The sequence below is a fragment of the Schistocerca americana genome, chromosome 2 (assembly GCF_021461395.2).
Source record: "Schistocerca americana isolate TAMUIC-IGC-003095 chromosome 2, iqSchAmer2.1, whole genome shotgun sequence".
NCBI classification, from domain to species: Eukaryota; Metazoa; Arthropoda; class Insecta; order Orthoptera; family Acrididae; genus Schistocerca; species Schistocerca americana.
Window position 1 is genome coordinate 607,875,851 of NC_060120.1, and position 17,933 is coordinate 607,893,783.

General features: G+C 37.6%; 1 non-coding gene across 1 annotated transcript; it reads right to left on the reverse strand.

The window, feature by feature from the left end:
- Positions 1-15,453: 15,453 nt before the first annotated feature.
- On the reverse strand, positions 15,454-15,527 carry Trnas-cga. Its single transcript has one exon. It is a non-coding gene; the product is annotated as a tRNA-Ser (tRNA).
- Between the last annotated feature and the right edge of the window lie 2,406 nt (positions 15,528-17,933).

A 17,933-nucleotide genomic window follows, 5' to 3' on the forward strand; every position in this document is an offset into this window, starting at 1 on the left:
ACAGATTTCTTTTAAACCTGAAGCAAGTAAAAGTAACAGGTTATGGATCCAATTTCACTTAAGTGTCGTAAGTGAATTAAAGACTCGAAACAGTGACAAAAGGTTAACAAAGTACGATAACGTGTGCTTGCGAGTGAAAACCGTTGTAAAACCTTTTGCTGAACTGTGTTAGTGCAAGTAAGCGTCAAAAACGAGAGTTTTTACGCCCAGTAGAAAATACAGTAGTCAGAATTTGAGGTTAAATCATCGTCAACTGAGTTTTGAGTGGAGTACAGCCATCTGAGATTTGAGATCAGAAACATCGACAGATGAGTTTTAGGTTTTAAGATTTGTTATCAGTAACTAACTTTCGGCCGTATATTGTATTTTGTAGCAAAGATTCAGCAGAAATGGATATGTCAAAAAATATAAAACCACTTAACGGACAAATAGACTTGCCAATTTGGAAACGAAAAATAAGAGACTTGCTGGATTACCATGAAGGTGCATTGGAGGTTATTGACAAGATGTTAGTTAAGCCCAAGCCACTGGAAGATGGCGCAGTAGATGCACAAGCAAAGAAACACAAGGAACAGTTCGATTTGTATCGAAAGGCAAACAGTTATGCAAAGTGTATTACAACCAATGCCATCAGTGATGAAATGTATCAAAAGGTAATGGACAAGGGAACAGCTAGTGATATGTGGTATGCCTTAAAGCCGCAGTTTGAAGCTTCATCCAAGGATCAGTTGTTCAAAATCTGCAGCCTTTTTCTCCTTCTGATAGATACCAGGTGATGATGTTTCTACCCACATAGCAAAATTGAAGAGTTTGTGGAATGAGTTAAACAGTGGACTCAAAGCTAAAAACGAAAGTGTTTTACCAGACCTTATGTTAGCGTGCAAAACGTTGCATATTCTGCCAAGTGAATTTGAAACTTTTCAATGAAGTTGGATGTTGTTAACACAGGACGAAAAAAGAACATTTGATGAGTTAACACTGCAGTTATGTATGTTTGAAAGGAATTTCTTGAAGAATCCAAACAGTGACAAAACACTAAAGGAAACATTAATGGTGAATGTAAGTAAACAAAAACCAGATGGCAAAGGCAAGTTCATCAAGAATAACCCAAGAAAAGGTGACATTTGCAATTATTGTAAGCGCAAGGGCCACTGGGTAAAGGACTGCAAAAAGTGGATTTCCGATGGAAGACCAAATAAAAATCGAAACAGAAGTCAAGAAAGTTGTGCTGCTGCCAGTGCTGTGCTAATGTCTGTCTGTGAAGAGGCCTATACAGTTGAGGCAGATTCAGCATCATGGTGGGGTGATAATGGAGCTACAAGGCATGTAACAAACTGTTCACAGTATTTTACTGACTTTCTAAAATTTGACACTCCATGTGGTGTAAAGGCAGCCAGAAGAGAACCTCTAATGGCGGTGGGAAAAGGCAATATTCAGTTATCATCCCTGACTGATGGGCAAGATGTGATGTTGTTGGATGTGTGGTATGTTCCACAATTATCTAGGAATTTGTTTTCAGTGTTAGCTACACAGGACCAGAATCCTAATAGTGAATTAAATCATCAACAAGAGAGTGTTGGTTTAAAATTGATGACGTAGTGCTGCATGGAACCCTTGAGCCCTTTGGTACCTTGTACAAGGCATTCAACCAAATTTGCCCAAAGAAATTGCTGAAGTAAATGCCATTGAAGAAACTTCATTATTGCAGCTGTATCATGAGAGGTGGGGACATAAGGATAAACACCATGTCAAAAGAATGTTAGAAAGGGAATTAGGCATAAATGTTCCCTTGGAGAAGTCACTTTGTGAACCATGCATTTACAGCAAAGCACATCGCTTACCATTTGGTCACAGAGAGAAGTCAACCTGCCCAGGTGAACTAATGTCAACTGATGTCTCTGAACCTTTCAGTGAATATTTTCAGAAGAAGAGATATATGGTTGTGTTCAAAGACAGCTACACAAAATTTCGGTATTGCTTTCTTGTAAGGCAAAAGTCTGAAGTTAGAGATGCATTGAAATATGTTTTTCAACATTCAAAGATGCTGGGTGTAGTGTAATGACGCGGATGACTCAATGATTTTTGTTTGAAATATGACCATGCACAGACTTTGTCACCTACGTCGTTTACAAAACACTTCAAAAAATTATTTAAATTCTTTTAAAGTTTTCTATAAAAGACTCTTGAACTAAACTGTAATTAAAACACCTTCAGTTGAGTCATTTGTGCAAAATTACGTCACTCAGTCCAACTGGTTTGTGCAAACTTTTTAAATTTAGATGTCGTTTGTTTCTTCTTGGAAATTATATTCTTGCAGGTTATCTTATTTTTCCCATATTAAAATCAGACTGTAAAACCTTTAAGATTCAAAAATCGAAATCAAACTTTTCTGAAAATAATTTCTTGGAAAAATTCAGTAATAATTCTTCCTCAATATAACTCTTCATAAATAATTCTCGAACACGTATTTAAGCTTTGGAGCATACACTGTTTTATTGTCTTCATAAAAAGCTATATATAGATGTGAACATCAGACTCGACAAAACAGAACTGAACAAAATACAACGTGAACTAAACATTCTGGGACGTCATTGCAATGGAAAATTACACATTTTTATTTATTTGAATTTTGTAGGTTCGACGCAAGAACCTGGTCACAGGATCTTCTGCTACTCTTTGGCCATTGACCCGCGACGTTTAGTGGCCAGCAATTTTCTTTCTGGTTCCGACAGTGAAGATGCTGTTCCACGAGTTGCGCTTCTCTCTTCAAACATGAAACATACAAAACAAAAATAGAAAACTTTAAATATTTTACAAACATAACGAAATATTACAAATACATAAACAAAACACTAAATTAAAGTTATATTTACCTGCAAACTGAGCTGATCCTTGTGGATGGGCAACGCTTTAATTTCGCGTCCCATTACATGGGTCATGCAGTCAAAGAGCTGCTGAGTGACAATGGTGGAGAATTCGACAGTAAGGAAGTTAAGGACATACTGCAAGCAGAAGGCGTTATTCAGAGGTTGAGAACACCCTACACACCGCAACAAAATGGTGGAACTGAGCGGGACATGTGAACTATAGTTGAAATGGCAAGAACTTTCAAGTATTCAAATAAAGAAGCTAACTTCCCAGCAGCCATATGGGTAGAATTGGTTGGAGCATCAGTGTACATTTTGAATGGAACTGCAAAATCATCTGTGGAAGGAATTAGTCCATTTGAGCCGTGGTTTGGCAAGAAGCCAAGAATCAAACATTTACGTATAATAGGCATGTAATGCCGGAAATGTATATCCTCCTATTTCCATCTATTGTACTATAGATTTTTCCTTATTTTAATTACCCGAAGATATGATATTTCTGTCTCTTTATTTATTGTAATTGTTTTACTGTTTGTATATATATATTTATGCATTTATGTCGATGTATAATTGGTTTGTTTTGTAAATACTATTTGTATTTTTACGCTGGGTCTTGCCTAGGGAAAATTATGCTATCGGACGATTACATCGATAGCTCGTGTGGAAAATCAAAGTGTGTAGGATCTTTGGTAGTGTTAACTCTGCCGCGCAGAGCGCAAGCAGAGGGGAGTCTGGCTGGAGTAGTGCAGTGGAGCAGGTGTGTTGTGTGACGCTCCTGCGAGTTGCCGCGCTTTCAGGGTTTGGCAGCATGTAATTGCGCTCGAATTGCTATGATAGTTTCTGACACGGTGTCGCGGACGGGAAGCATTAGCTGGCGCACATCAAGAGCCCATTTCGCCTGGTGACCATGTCGAGAAGAAGGCGCGCCAACATCCAGCTTCTGCAACAGCGACGGCCGACAATGAGTGACTGTCATCACCTGCTCGACCGACGACTGCAAACCTTCAATCAACCAACAAGGAAGATTGGAAGCACGTAAAGTTTTAGAACTGCATGGCAGACCTCAGCTTTTAAAATTGTTGGATCACAAGATTACAGCAACTTAGCATGAACCTTTGTTGCTCATTGTCCCAATTGCATTACCAAGCAGGGTCCCTTCCTTTTCCGAAATGAACCTGAGTGTCGCAGAAATCCAAACGCCAGCATTAAAGTAATATCATTCGATTTCACTGCTTTAATTTCAAAGTTCAATTAAGGTATTCATAGCTGGCTACAATATTTAGATTACACAAGCACAAATTAAGAGTGCGAGTTTTGTTACCGTATTTTAGCTTACCTGTGACTGTAGCTCAGCTTGGTACATACTAAATTTTACTATTGTTAATTGTTCTGAATCATTTAATTCAAGTTCAAAGTTAAATCTCTTATTTCTAAATTGCGTAGATTCAAGTAGCTTTTGAAATGATTGTTGAGGTACCCCAAGACTAACTGTATTTTACTGAATTTCGATGTGCTTCAAAAACAAAGCTCACTATTAATTTCTGTCACTAAATTAACTTTCAATTTTCTGGTTTTATTAATTCTTTTGCTAAATTAAGTCAGAGTGTAGCGAAATTTATTACTTCTGACAAACTTTCAGTTTTCACACTACACCTGTCAACCTTCAGTTGCCACACTTCTAGTGCTAGTTATATGTGTAATAACCTTTCTTTTTCAGTTACTATAGGATTTGTCCATAGGACTGGCGACCATAATTTCCCCCAAATCTCAAATATCTAATTACCGCTAGTTAATTGTTAACGTAACGGCCGCACATTTACTTTCTTTATTAACTTTACCCCTTTTCAAAATTAATTTCCACCAGTTTCATTTGCATTTTTCCTTTCATTTAGATGTAACCCTTTCCTCCCTCTTTACCGACAGATTAACTTCGGTGACGATTGCTTTTCCCAAATTTCCATTAGGTACACGCAGTTTAATTTTCCACTGTCATTAAGGTCGATAAGTGAGGAGGAGGTTACACGTGGCGACCTGGTGACAGGACAATCTTCGGATTTGAGGTTGTTCTGGACACGAATTTTGCATTGCGCAAATCTCGTAACAAAGTACTGGTTACGAAATGGTCGATACATCAGCGAGAATGTTAGTGAGAGGAATCCTAATTAGATTTGAGATTTGGCATTTATATTGAAAATTATTAAAATGAGTGAAGGCAACAATTACCAAAATTTGGTAGACTTGGATATGGACCAATCGGTCGAACAGTGGGAAACGCGCACCGCGGTACCCATTGTTCAGGGGCAGGCGGCTAGCATGAAATACGCGACCGCCGAAACGCAACAAAGAGCAGAAATGGAATTCCAAACTTTAGAAAATGTTTCGGAATCGGAAGTGAAAATCAAATCTGAACCCCTTGATGACGAATACGGGGGGACAATTAAAGAGGAAGCCACTACGGAAGTAAAACCGGTAGTTTCCGGGAATTTAACTGATTTGTTGAATGTTTTGATTAACGAAATCAAGAGTCAATCGGCAGAAATTAAAGCTCAGGCTGCCAAGCAAGAAGCTCAGTCTGCCAAGCAAGAAGCTCAGTCTGAAAAAATTGAACGGAAGCTAGACTATCAGAACAAAGCTATTACTGTTGTTAACAACAATGTTGGAGTTGTTAACACAAAAGTTGATAAAATCAAAGAAGATATTGTTGTAATTAATACCGAAATCGATAATCTTAAATAGGAAATGATAGGCGTTCAGGCGGAAATTGCGAGCATAAATACTCGTTTTAATTCCGAAATTAGCAGAATCGAGAAAAGTGTAGGAGAAGCAGTTGCTCCGATCATCGAGAATAAGGTGACGGAACAAATTCAATTAGTGAAAAAAGAGGATCAACAGAAGGCAGAAACTTTAAAGGCTTTATTGTCCGAAGTAGATATTAAAGTGAGGAAGCAGGCTAACACCTGCGAAGAGAAAAAGAGGGAAGCGAAAACGCTTGCGACAACCACTTGCCAAGTAATTACGAGAGTGTCGGAATTAGAAAAGAAACTTGACGAAAAACAGAGCTATGTGCCAATCTGTACACATAGTTCGGAATTGTTGACGAAAGAGGAGCGGTTCGACCCCTTGAAAAAAGGCGGTATACACGCGACGGATTTGATTAAAAATTGTGAAAGAGTTTTACCCAGATCATGGACTAATGAGAGAAAAATTAATGCGGTTATTGATGTGTTGGCTGGTGATGCCAAGCGTTGGGGCCTAAACCTCAACATTACGAACGTGGCTTTTGACGAGTTTAAAAATTTGTTTCTGGCTGAATACTGGTCAGAGCAAAGACAACAAAGTGTCTGGCGCGAATTTGTCGTATCGAGGCCTTTCGATGCGAATTCGCGTGGCTCGATGAAGGAGTTTTGTGAGGGCTGGATCCGCAAGTTGGAATATTTGCGTGATCGCCGCACGGAATCCGAAATAGTGTGGGAACTCTACAAGAAGCTTCCAGATGATACAAAACGCTACGTAGGAAGCAATTACAGGACAATCAATGATTTCCTGGAAAGAGTTGAGGACGAGGACAATTGGCGCAATAATCACGACAGTAGTAGAGGCCGTGCTAACAACAACGGGTACCACAGCAACCACAAAAACGATAACTATGGGAATAATGCATACCGCAATCTTGGCAGCAATAACAATAGTGGTTCGGGCCGTAATGACAATCGGTACAATGCAAATAATAACAGGATTGACGGAAACCAGTATCATACTAGTGCGATACGGGCTTCGCAGAATAGTAATAACGCTAGATCGTGTGATCAGTCGCCTCAGCGGCATCCGGGGAGCGTATCTGCTGGGACGAGACAGGGAAACCATCAGCCGCGCCGGTGAGGGGCCGACCAGGCGTGGAGAAGTTTTGGAGGCCCAATAACAGGAGAAAACCGAGGTGTCGTCGTTATGAAAATTTCGTATGGAATATTCAACGGTGGGAGAGTGTGCCAGTGTTAAGAGAAAGGAGTGCGCCCACAAGTAGTAGATCAGCTTTACACACGGCAGTAGAAAATACATTCACTGTCAGTGAGAACAAATTAAGTAGTGTTCCGGAAATAGATTATAAAGTGGCAGCTGTAACACCCACAGCGGAACTGGAGATTGATTTTAAGAATGATTCGCAATTGTTGAGAGAAGATCAGATGTCGGATAACACGTCCGTCATCGAGCGAGGGGATGCAGAGAGGGATGAGGTCTGGTTAAGGCAGTTCGGTCGCTTATACGACGAACTAAGAGATTATAGGGGCCTGTACGGGAGAAGTGTTTATGGGGATCGCGGGCAGGATTTGCCGCGTCTCGTCCCGCAGGAAGGTAGTGTTTGTGAAGTGATAGAAAGTTCTGGCCCTAACCGGCAGACTTGCAATCGGAGACTGAAGAGGGCAGTGCTGATACCAGAGAAGAGGAAATCTTCATCCAGCCTCATCGACAACTGCTAAATCGTTCAACATTAATGAAACCTTCGTGGCTAAATGACTTTGTAATCTTCACTGAAGAGATGATTAATGAAACAAATGAAGAACCAGAATCATATGAAGAAGCTGTAAACAGTACACAAAGTGTTTACTGGAAGCAAGCTATGGAAAATGAAATGAAGTCACTACAAGAGAGTCAGACATGGGAACTGACTACTCTACCAAAAGGAACAAGAGCTATACGATGTAAGTGGGTTTTTCGTGTAAAGACTAATCCTGATGCAAGTGTTGAGAAATATAAAGCAAGACTTGTCATCAAGGCATCTAATCAACAGTGTAGACTACAGTGAGACCTTCAGTCCAGTAGCTAAGTTGAGCACAATTCGTTCAATGTTAAGTGTTACTGCAGCTGAAAAGATGCATCTAATACAGTTTGATGTGTCTACAGCATGCTTGTATCGAGATCTAGAAGAAATAATATTCATGCAACAGCCAGAAGGGTATAATCATGGCACACAGAGAGATTGCAAATTAAGCCGAAGTTTGTATGGACTTAAGCAAGCCCCAAGATGTTGGAGTGAACGGTTTGGAGCATTTCTCATGTCAGCAGGTTTCAAGGCAAGTGATGCAGATCCTTGTTTACATAACAGAGAAGAAGGTGACAAGATACTGTTAGTTGGTCTTTATGTAGACGATGGGTTAGTTATGGCAAGTGATCAGCTGGTTGGAGCACTGATGTACCTGATGCTTGGAACGAGACCTGACCAGGCTTGTAGTGTGAACTTCCTGTCACGAACTCTTGACACGACATCAACAGAAGGTGTAGTGCGACTAAAGCGAGTATTCCGGTATGTAGTAGGTACATGTGACCTAGGCATAATCTATTGTCCAAATTTGTGCAGTGGCATATTAGATTGCTACAGCGAAGCAGACTTTTGAGGGTGCAACAAATTTGGATGGTCAACATCTGGTGTACTTATTACACATGCAGGTGGAGCTATCTCCTGGCTCAGCCAAAGACAGGCAGTGACTGCAACATCTACAACAGAAGCAGAGATGGTAGCTGCAACAGAAGCTGTGAAAGAGATAATCTATCTGTGTAGACGTTTTAGAGGAATGAGAAAGCTGAGTGAAGTTCCAGTCCTTAAGGTTGACAATCAGGCAACAGTGAAACTCGCACAAAACCACGAGTTCCATCATCGCACTAAGCACATGAAAATAAAGTATTTCTTCATCCGAGAAAAGGTATTGGAAGAAGAGTTAGGCATTCAACATATTTCATCTGAGGGCCAGTTAGCAGATGTTCTGATGAAGTCGCTGGCAAAACGAAGACTGTTAGTGTTATGTCATAAGATGGGTCTTTCATGTTGATGTGTTCCCTTTTTTCTTAATTAAATAAGGGAAAGTGTTACAGTTATATGTGTTTGTGTTTAATTAAGTGGCAGACACCAAGTTGGCAGCACTTCTGCTCTAGAGCCTTTGGAGAGACAAGTACTAGACACTAGGTCTTTGACGATGTGTGTCTTTGTGTGGTTGTACAATGTAGATTCCTTTGAGCAGTTACCACAAATCGCCAGACAACAGGCTGTACTGCGCATGCGTAGCTATGATGTCATAGGCAGCCCGTGCTTGGTGCTGGCTCTGCTCATACGCTATTCGTCGTATTTCTGGTGGAATTCCGTGCATGGTGGGGCATCACATGTCAACATGCAGCTGTGCGGCATGTTGTTGAGGGGACATACTGAGTTGTACTTAGAGCAATTGTTTTATCATATCCCACACAGATAAATGATGCAAATAAGGAAGCAGTTCTCGGCAAAATATCATTTCAAAATTAGACTCCACAGCTGGGAGTACCATAAAATTTTGCTAAGGGGTGACTTTGACAAATTTTTTTTAAATTCATACTCTGCAATATTGTTTATAGCAGTTCTAATAGGTTTACGTCTACACAGCACTGCAAAAAGCTAGTAGGATGGAATTCAAATTTCTTGCAACAAAAAAATGAGACAGTTTCTTGTGTAGCTTACACTGGAATAAAGGACAATAAATTTCATGACTATTTCAAAATGTGAAAAAATTAACATGGTTGTCTGTGAGGCAAAGAAACTGTACAACTGACAGCTTATGTTCTACTGCAGGAATAAATATGAAGCCATGTGGGGAGTTAAAACGATAAAACACGGTATGCTGCCAGTCTAAAATTTAGAATAGAATGGCAGTCTATAAATTTAAGACATACACAAATTAAGAAATAACTTCAGGCCTAGAGGAAGTACTAGACAAGTGCCTTGTGATCGAAAAACACTTTCACAGAAGACAGATTTGTAAAATTCTGCTACAGCTGTCATTATGTTTGAAACAAAATATTTAGTTCAAAACTAATGACCAAATTTGCCTACTTAGTCAGCTTCAAGTCAATGTCTACATATGTTCATACGTATACAGAATTAAGAGATCTTACAGTGTCATAAAAGTAACAGGACAGAGACTACTCCAGCAGCATCGGAATTTCATAAACCATACTAAAATGCTTCATTTCGCTTTAATTGCACATTTCCAAATTAATAGAAGCAAATTTCTCAACAAAACAGACAGAAATAGCTTCATTGCTAACAATGTGGAAACAATATAAAATCAGAAAATTGAAACTACTAACTTATTTTGGTCTTTCATGGTTATGAGAATGCATAAATTATTCACTTGATGGCTCCCAGCACAGAAATCTGTTTTTGATTTCATTTGATGTGGGAGCTGTAAACAAAGACATGAAACATATATATGGGTCAATTGGGGAAGGACCTCCCGACCTCCCCCCAGTATAACTCACCTTGCTCTGCGCATGCACGAATCTGGCAGCTTGGGCATTCCAGAAAATTTTTTCTGGGTAGCTCCTGGCTACTTGCTTCTACTGCTCATACAGCAAACAGCCATGCTTCAAGTAGCCAGAAGCGGGAGGAAGGAACTGCTCATACGCGAATACAGCTCTGCACATGTGCACAAGCCCACTGGCAACTGCTCATACAAACCTTGTGAAATAAATGTAATGTTCAGTGAAGTAGACAGATTCCTTTTAAACCTAAAACAAGTAAAAGTAACATATGTGAGAAAAGGTATTACATTTAAAATCAGAAAAGACCTTATAATATTAAGTGAAGACAAACGTTTTGAATTATCAGTAGTTGAAATAACAGAAAGCAGCACATCAAAAAAATTATTAGCGTTTTGTTTCTATGCATCCCCCAGTGGTAATATGGACATTTTTTCTCAAAACTATATCAGAGCTTGGACAAGGTAGCTAGTCGAAAAATGAACATTCTCATATGTGGTAATTAAATATCAGTACAATGAAATCAGATGGTGTAAGTAGTACTTACTTGAATATTATCTGCAGCTATGGCATAAAATCGCTTTCAAACTGTCAAACTAGTGACAGAACAGTCTTCCTCAGTAATAGACCATGTGGCAACAGATATAGAAAGAAATTACTGCAAGTTACTTGTTCAAAATCTATGTCTATCAGATCATCTCTCTCAGATATTAAAAGCAAATATTTGTGTATAGAAGTCTGCTAAACTGAATGTGTACAAAAGTGTTTTCTCAGATTCAAACATATGTCAGTTCTCATTCCAGTTACAACATGAAATGTGGAAGGAAGTGTTTGCAACAACAAATGTAAATAAAATGTTTAATAAGTTCATGACAATATTTAAACTAAAATTTGAGGAAACATTTTGCGAAACATTTTATTCCATTGGAGCTTAAAAAAAAGAGCATATGGGTGACCGAAGGTATTGAAAAATCCTCTCAATCTCTAAGTCATCTCATATCCATTAAAAATAGTCAGACTGACCAGTTCTTTCAACATTTTACAAAACTTAGAGGGGAACCTATAGAATGGTACCTGCTAAAAACTTGCAGAAAGTAGAAAGTTACTGAGGGCAGATAACAAAAGCAAACCAATCTGTAACATAATCAGACAGGAAATATTGAACAAAAACATCTGGAAACATAGATTAAAAACAAAGATGTTCAAATCAGCAACTCAAAGGAACTAGCAAATCTATTATGCTTTATTAATATTTGAATCGAACGTCTTCACTGCATATTTTTTCTCAACATACAGTGAGTTCTGCTGGCAAAATCGTAAAAATGTTGATATAGGTTTAATGTCGATGTACTACCTGTTAATTCCTACTCTTTGAATGATTTTCAACTGTTATAGATAGTGATGAACTTTTATTATATATGAACCACAGATATCAAATTGGAGTGAAGCCTTTATTCATATTCTGTATCAAATTGAAGATTTTTTACAAAAACTTTTATACATTCATACTCTCATTGATGACTCTTGGTGTTGCTTGTTGTGATGCTTTCCTTGAGCGGTCCATGTCATGTTGGAATCTCCATAGGTCCACGCCACACTTGCTGCAATGTAAGTCAAACAATCATTTCTGTTAATGTCACTGTAACTCTATATATTCATTTATTACTGTTATTATCGCTACAGAATCTTAAAGTATACCAATGGAGTGAAATATCTACAACTCTGACATTTATGGGAAAAATCAGAAAACATTTTGCGATAAGATGTACTGTGCTGATCTTTTAATTGCAACTCAGACGTTTATTTTGTCAATAGACAGACTGTACTTGTCATGTTAAATACCAAAATTTGATATTTAGGTGAAATCCAAATTCAACAGATAACTTGTTTAGGGAATTTTCAGGTCAGTGAAGGATACATACACAATATAAATATATTATTTAGTATTAGTATCATATTAGGTAAGTGATAATGCCAAATCTCTGACTTTATCACTAAGATTTGTCAGGAAATTGACAAAAATGCTCTTGTACAGTGGAATGTGACTTGAGAGACAAACATGCTGGCGATTTTACAGTAATGAACACAAATGAATGAATTGATTAATAAAATGATACAGGCCATTTCAAACATATCATCATAAATTCATGATTTAAATTTTCAATTAAATGATAGGGTGGGAAAAACAGAAAATAACAATATATTTGGCAAAAACACAGTTTTTGGGTACATTTAAACATCAAGTAAGAAACAGTAGAAAACAATGTTAAACATTTTGATATTATTAGTTCAGTACAACATATGCCATTAAATGAATAACAATAGAAACTGAATGTCCTTTAAACCACACTTCAGCTAACAATGTAGAAATGATTACAGTATTAATAGATCAAATGGAATCACATTTCGAGAAGCTAGAATCTGATGTGGCATCATCCTATACCGACTGAATTGATCACAGTATTCAGGTGGACAGAAACAGGAAAGCTTGTAAGGGTGTTGCAGGGGAGTTTGTACTGAGAAATAATTCAGAAAATATTGTATACATTCACCATTTCTCAGTTATTTAGTGTTGAAGTTAGCCAGCCAGGTTTTTGCACATGCAAATTCCAGCAGCCTACCAAAGACAGTGTTGCCAAAATGCTCTTGATTTGGTTTCCTCAGACTAAACAAACGAACTCCTGGTTTTATCACTTCTGAAAAAGGAACATTTTAGCTCGTAGGCTACTGAGCATTTCAACATCTGGTAATTAATGAGCTGAGAGCTTTCTGTGCATTGCCACATTTTTGTGCATAGCAGTGCTTGAATTTGCGCGTGCGACGACCTAGTTGGCTAACTTCAATGCTAAACGATTCAGAAACTGCGCAATATATCGATTATTTCTTAACAATAATTCCTCAGCTCAATCTCCCCTGCAAAACCATTACAAGATTTTCATACTGTTTCTGACCATTTTGTAGATTTGATACATGATAAGTTGTTACCTTCTGATACTACTAAGAATTAAGAACTATTGACATTTTTCCACTGTCTGTTACAGTACTACTGAGAATTCACTGGCTTCGTTATTACTCACAATTTCTCATTGACTGTTACTGCTAATAACTTACTATCTCTAGAAACTACTGACAAGTTACTATATTGTTTTGTTACTAAGAAGTTACTAATGAATATTTACTACCTGCTGCTATGAATGATATGTTACTTATGTTCAAGTTGAGGTTGGAACCTCATTAAATACTTTTAATTGTAGGAAATCTATTATACAATTTTCTCTTATTAGCAATTACTTAAACTTAAAATACACAGCACTTGAGTTGAGTGTACATTTGTATGAGTTATATTCTGGTGCCTAGTATAGGGAAGAAAACTGAGAATCACCAGAAAGTGAGAATAGTTACTATGGACCTTTTTGTAACACCCTGTATATATATATATATATATATATATATATATATATATATATATATATATATGTGTGTGTGTGTGTGTGTGTGTGTGTGTGTGTGTGTGAATATAAATGTGGTGTGGCCTGTGGACCTATTGGTCCTGGCTAGTGAGCAGCACCTATTATGGAGTACTGTGATAGGTTATACAATGTGAAACTCAAAGAATTACAGTGTTAATTAATATTGTAGGCTTGGAACCTTTCTTTTTACCCTTTAAAGGGCAGGCATCTTTAGTGGTATATACTGAGGAGTAGTGCGAAGGAGTGGAGACGCATGGTGAGTATACCAACAATTGCCATGGTCCCCTGTGCAAGAACCATCCCTTAACTTGTTACAGGAAAGAACCAATTTATTTGTAATTACTGCAGCCTTTGCACCCTTTATCCTCTGTGTAAGGAAGTAATAGTTTTTTTCCTGTGCTGCAGGGAAGTACCAGTTTTATGACTGGGGTTTACACAGACAAGAGAGCCCACCAAAATAGTAGTGCTAGTTTCGGCGGTGTTATAGAAAACAGAATGTCTTCTAGGAGTCTTTCACTATAAGAGTCTTGCTCTAATTTAATGATGATGTCGATTCCTACTAAGTTTCCAGATTAACATTACTATTCTAAATAAATTATTATTTTCATCCAATGACAAGCTTCTGGTTTCAGATTTTTGAGATATAAATTTGTGTACTTTACGATGATGTTTTGTAGTTTTAATTTAATAAATTACAACATCTGGTGAGAGAGTGTAAGTTTTGGATTGGATGACAATAGTAATTGCTATGGGTTTTGCACAAAGGAAATTTGTGCTATTTTGGGTGTAGCAAATGATAATATGTTTGGATTTGAATAATTTTCCAAAAATGGGGAGTAGATAAGTTTAGAAACTTAAACGATGGTCTTTGGCTTAACCATAGTATGAATAGTCAATATTATTCTTATTTTGCTATATCTGTAGAAATTAAGAGTGGGCCACATGTTTTGCTGAATTGAAGCAATGTACATATAGCTTATGGCCAAGACTTTTTATGATTTTACCATACCTACAGAATTTGAGAAAAGATGGGGCCAGAAGAGACTATTTTAGAGCATTGCCCAAACAGCTTCCACTCAAGGTATTCTAAAGTTACATACCAAAAAGTAAATTAACGTTTTCTGTATTTCTCACTGAACCACATAATTAATGTAGTGAAGTAAATTAGATTGACCACATTGTCATGGAAAGGTGAAAATAAAAAGGTGAAAATAAAATATTCGGTAATATGTAAAAGAGTGTAATAAGTCATATGTGACAGGTCTTAAAGTAGATCCTAGTTTATTTGTCATTCATTATGCTTCTACGGTGATGCAAGAATAGTGATAATAATGAATACATAGAATTATATTGATGTTAATACAAATGATTCCAATATACAGGAATTTTATAACATTAAAAGAACCGATTCCATTAAAAATCTTGTGATTATTTAACTTTAAAAGAAAAGAAAATAATGATAATGATGGGTAATAATACAAAAGATGTATATAGTTACTCAGTGCTTTCAAATGTAAAACCAAGAATGTTACAAAAATTTTGAATAGAATTATAATTAATTGAGGAATAGTAAAGACAAATCCAAATTACATTCAAATACCTATTATATATGAATTAAAAGTAATTCTTATTCTAATATGTAATAGCTGAATTTGATTACTTAAAAACAGTAACATACTTATTCATTTATTTGGGATTTTTCTATAAACATCAGTGTTCTGAAGTTTCCTGTACCTTCGTCATCTATAAATGAACAAGCATGTTTCCAGAATGAGATTTTCACTCTGCAGCGGAGTGTGCGCTGATATGAAACTTACTGGCAGATTAAAACTGTGTGCCCCGACCGAGACTCGAACTCGGGACCTTTGCCTTTCGCGGGCAAGTGCTCTACCATCTGAGCTACCGAAGCACGACTCACGCCTGGCCCTCACAGCTTTACTTCTGCCAGTATCTCGTCTCCTACCTTCCAAACTTTACAGAAGCTCTCCTGCGAACCTTGCAGAACTAGCACTCCTGAAAGAAAGGATACTGCGGAGACACGGCTTAGCCACAGCCTGGGGATGTTTCCAGAATGAGATTTTCACTCTGCAGTGGAGTGTGCACTGATATGAAACTTCCTGACAGATTAAAACTGCATGTTGGTAGCTGATTTTATGCTGAAGCCTATACTTTTTAAATCATACTCAAGTGCAAAACTTTTATAATTAGGATATTAGGTATTTGTCTTCTATTTTATTATTTGTTTGAGGTACATCTTTGACAGCATGTGACAGTTGAGTTTGCAAGCAGACACCCATATGTCACAGTAAGTTCATCATGGAGCTTCCAATATTGCATGGGTGCTTAAGAGGAGCCTTGGAGTGGAAAATGGGAACAGTCATTAATTAAGAAGCAGTACTATAAAAGTTGAAGTTTATTTCGAAAGTAGTGATTGAATACTGATTGACAAGTAATACATCAATATTAAACCTACATCAATATTTTTAGGTTTTGCCATCCAGAAGACTCTCAGAGCCTACAAAAATTCTGTGTTGACTGATATGAATATAAATCGAAGAAAACAAGATTTAGAAGCTTGTTGAGGAACTCAGGGCACCACCTTTTCAACTTCATATCATCACAAATTACCAAAGTAATCTATTTCGTTTACCCAAGAGTTGCTTATTTTATTCAGTACTACCCTACAGTATCATGTTTTGCGCTAACTTACTTTTAAGGAAGAATGTTTTGATCGCAGAAAAGTGCATAATACGAGGGAACCTAGTTAAACACTTAAGCTATTTAAACAAAATTTCACAATAAGTACAATGTCTCCTTCCATTTATTGTAAGTACTTCCTATAATATAGAAAGAATCATTTGGAAACCTACAATGAGGAGATCCTACAGAATATGAAACATTTCAGTAACAGAAACGTTTTAGTGTCTACGAGTCCAATGATGGCATCAGGTGGGTCATGGTTCATCAGATTTGACACAGTTCTTTTTCTGTGAGACTGTCTTGGATCTCAGGTAAGTGAACATTACCCTCAGGGTTTGAAAGCTGCTAATAATGTGATGACCAGTTCTGTTCTCCATTGATAATACATGCACCCATCTACATCAGGGATATAATTGTTGTTTTAGAGAAAGCTTCAAGTGTATAATATAACACAAAAGCTTTTTTAACCTCGATTGCTGTAATTTCCATTAGCATTCCCAAAAAATCATAGAGATCTATGTGCAGCAGCCTGTAAATCCTTCATTTTCCATTGTAGTAAGTCTTTATTCAAATCATTTTTTCAGTTATAGGTCCAAAGTATAAAGAATGTCCTAAAAGAAAGCAAGTTTTGAAATACCTGTCACCTCTGTTTTAGTAAGTTTATTGCACAATAGTGGAGTAATTCACAATGGAACAATTTGTGAAAATTTGTTACATGTTGGTGAATGTTGTGTGGAGACTCATCACAAACTCTGTGGAATGTTTGGTCAGCATAATCCACTGATTATCCTGACTGAGATCAGACTGACTGCTAAATCCGAGAAAACCGATTTGGTTGTGGGTATTAAACTATGAGGGTGTGCTCATATTAGTCGTTCTGTTGAACACATCGCCATCGTGAGTTGCTGTAAATCAGGTGAAATTTATTCACCGACGTTCACGACAATTGGATACTTCTAGAACCAGCATGCAATGCTGTTCTGAAAGAAGATGCACAGCTTGAAGCCAAACGATCATGAAATTCGCAGAGCACTTGCCCATTGATTACTTGACAAACAAAGAGCGAACAACAATTTCATCAAGAAAATAACGTTCACTGATGGAGTGCACTTTCTGTTGAATGGCTTCTTAAACAAGAGAAATTATAGGATCTGATTCACAGGAAACCTTCAGGTGAGTATAGAGAAGCCATTATATCCACAATGAGTGACTGTGTGGTGTGGCATTTGGGCTAAGGGCGTAATTAGACTGTACTTCGTGAAAGATTGCAGTGGAAATGCATAAACAGTGGATGGCGAACACTTCCACAATATGAAAGGGAGTGTATGTCGTCTGAACTGGATCATGTGAATGCTAAAGAGGTTTGAGTTCGGCAAGATGGCGCAACCTGTCACACATCAAGGGAAAAGTTAGTGTCACTCCTGTGTAGCGGGGCTTTGAATTTCGCCGCGCTACACTCGTTCCCTCAGATAAAAAATATCTCGTCGCAGCGGTATGAGCGCTCGACGGCAGAGAAACTACCAAAATTGTTAACTTGTTTTTTTTTTTATTCCGTTTCAATTGTCTCTTGATAGCCGTAGCTTAAGGCAGGCGTGATCGGATGCTGACGTAAAAA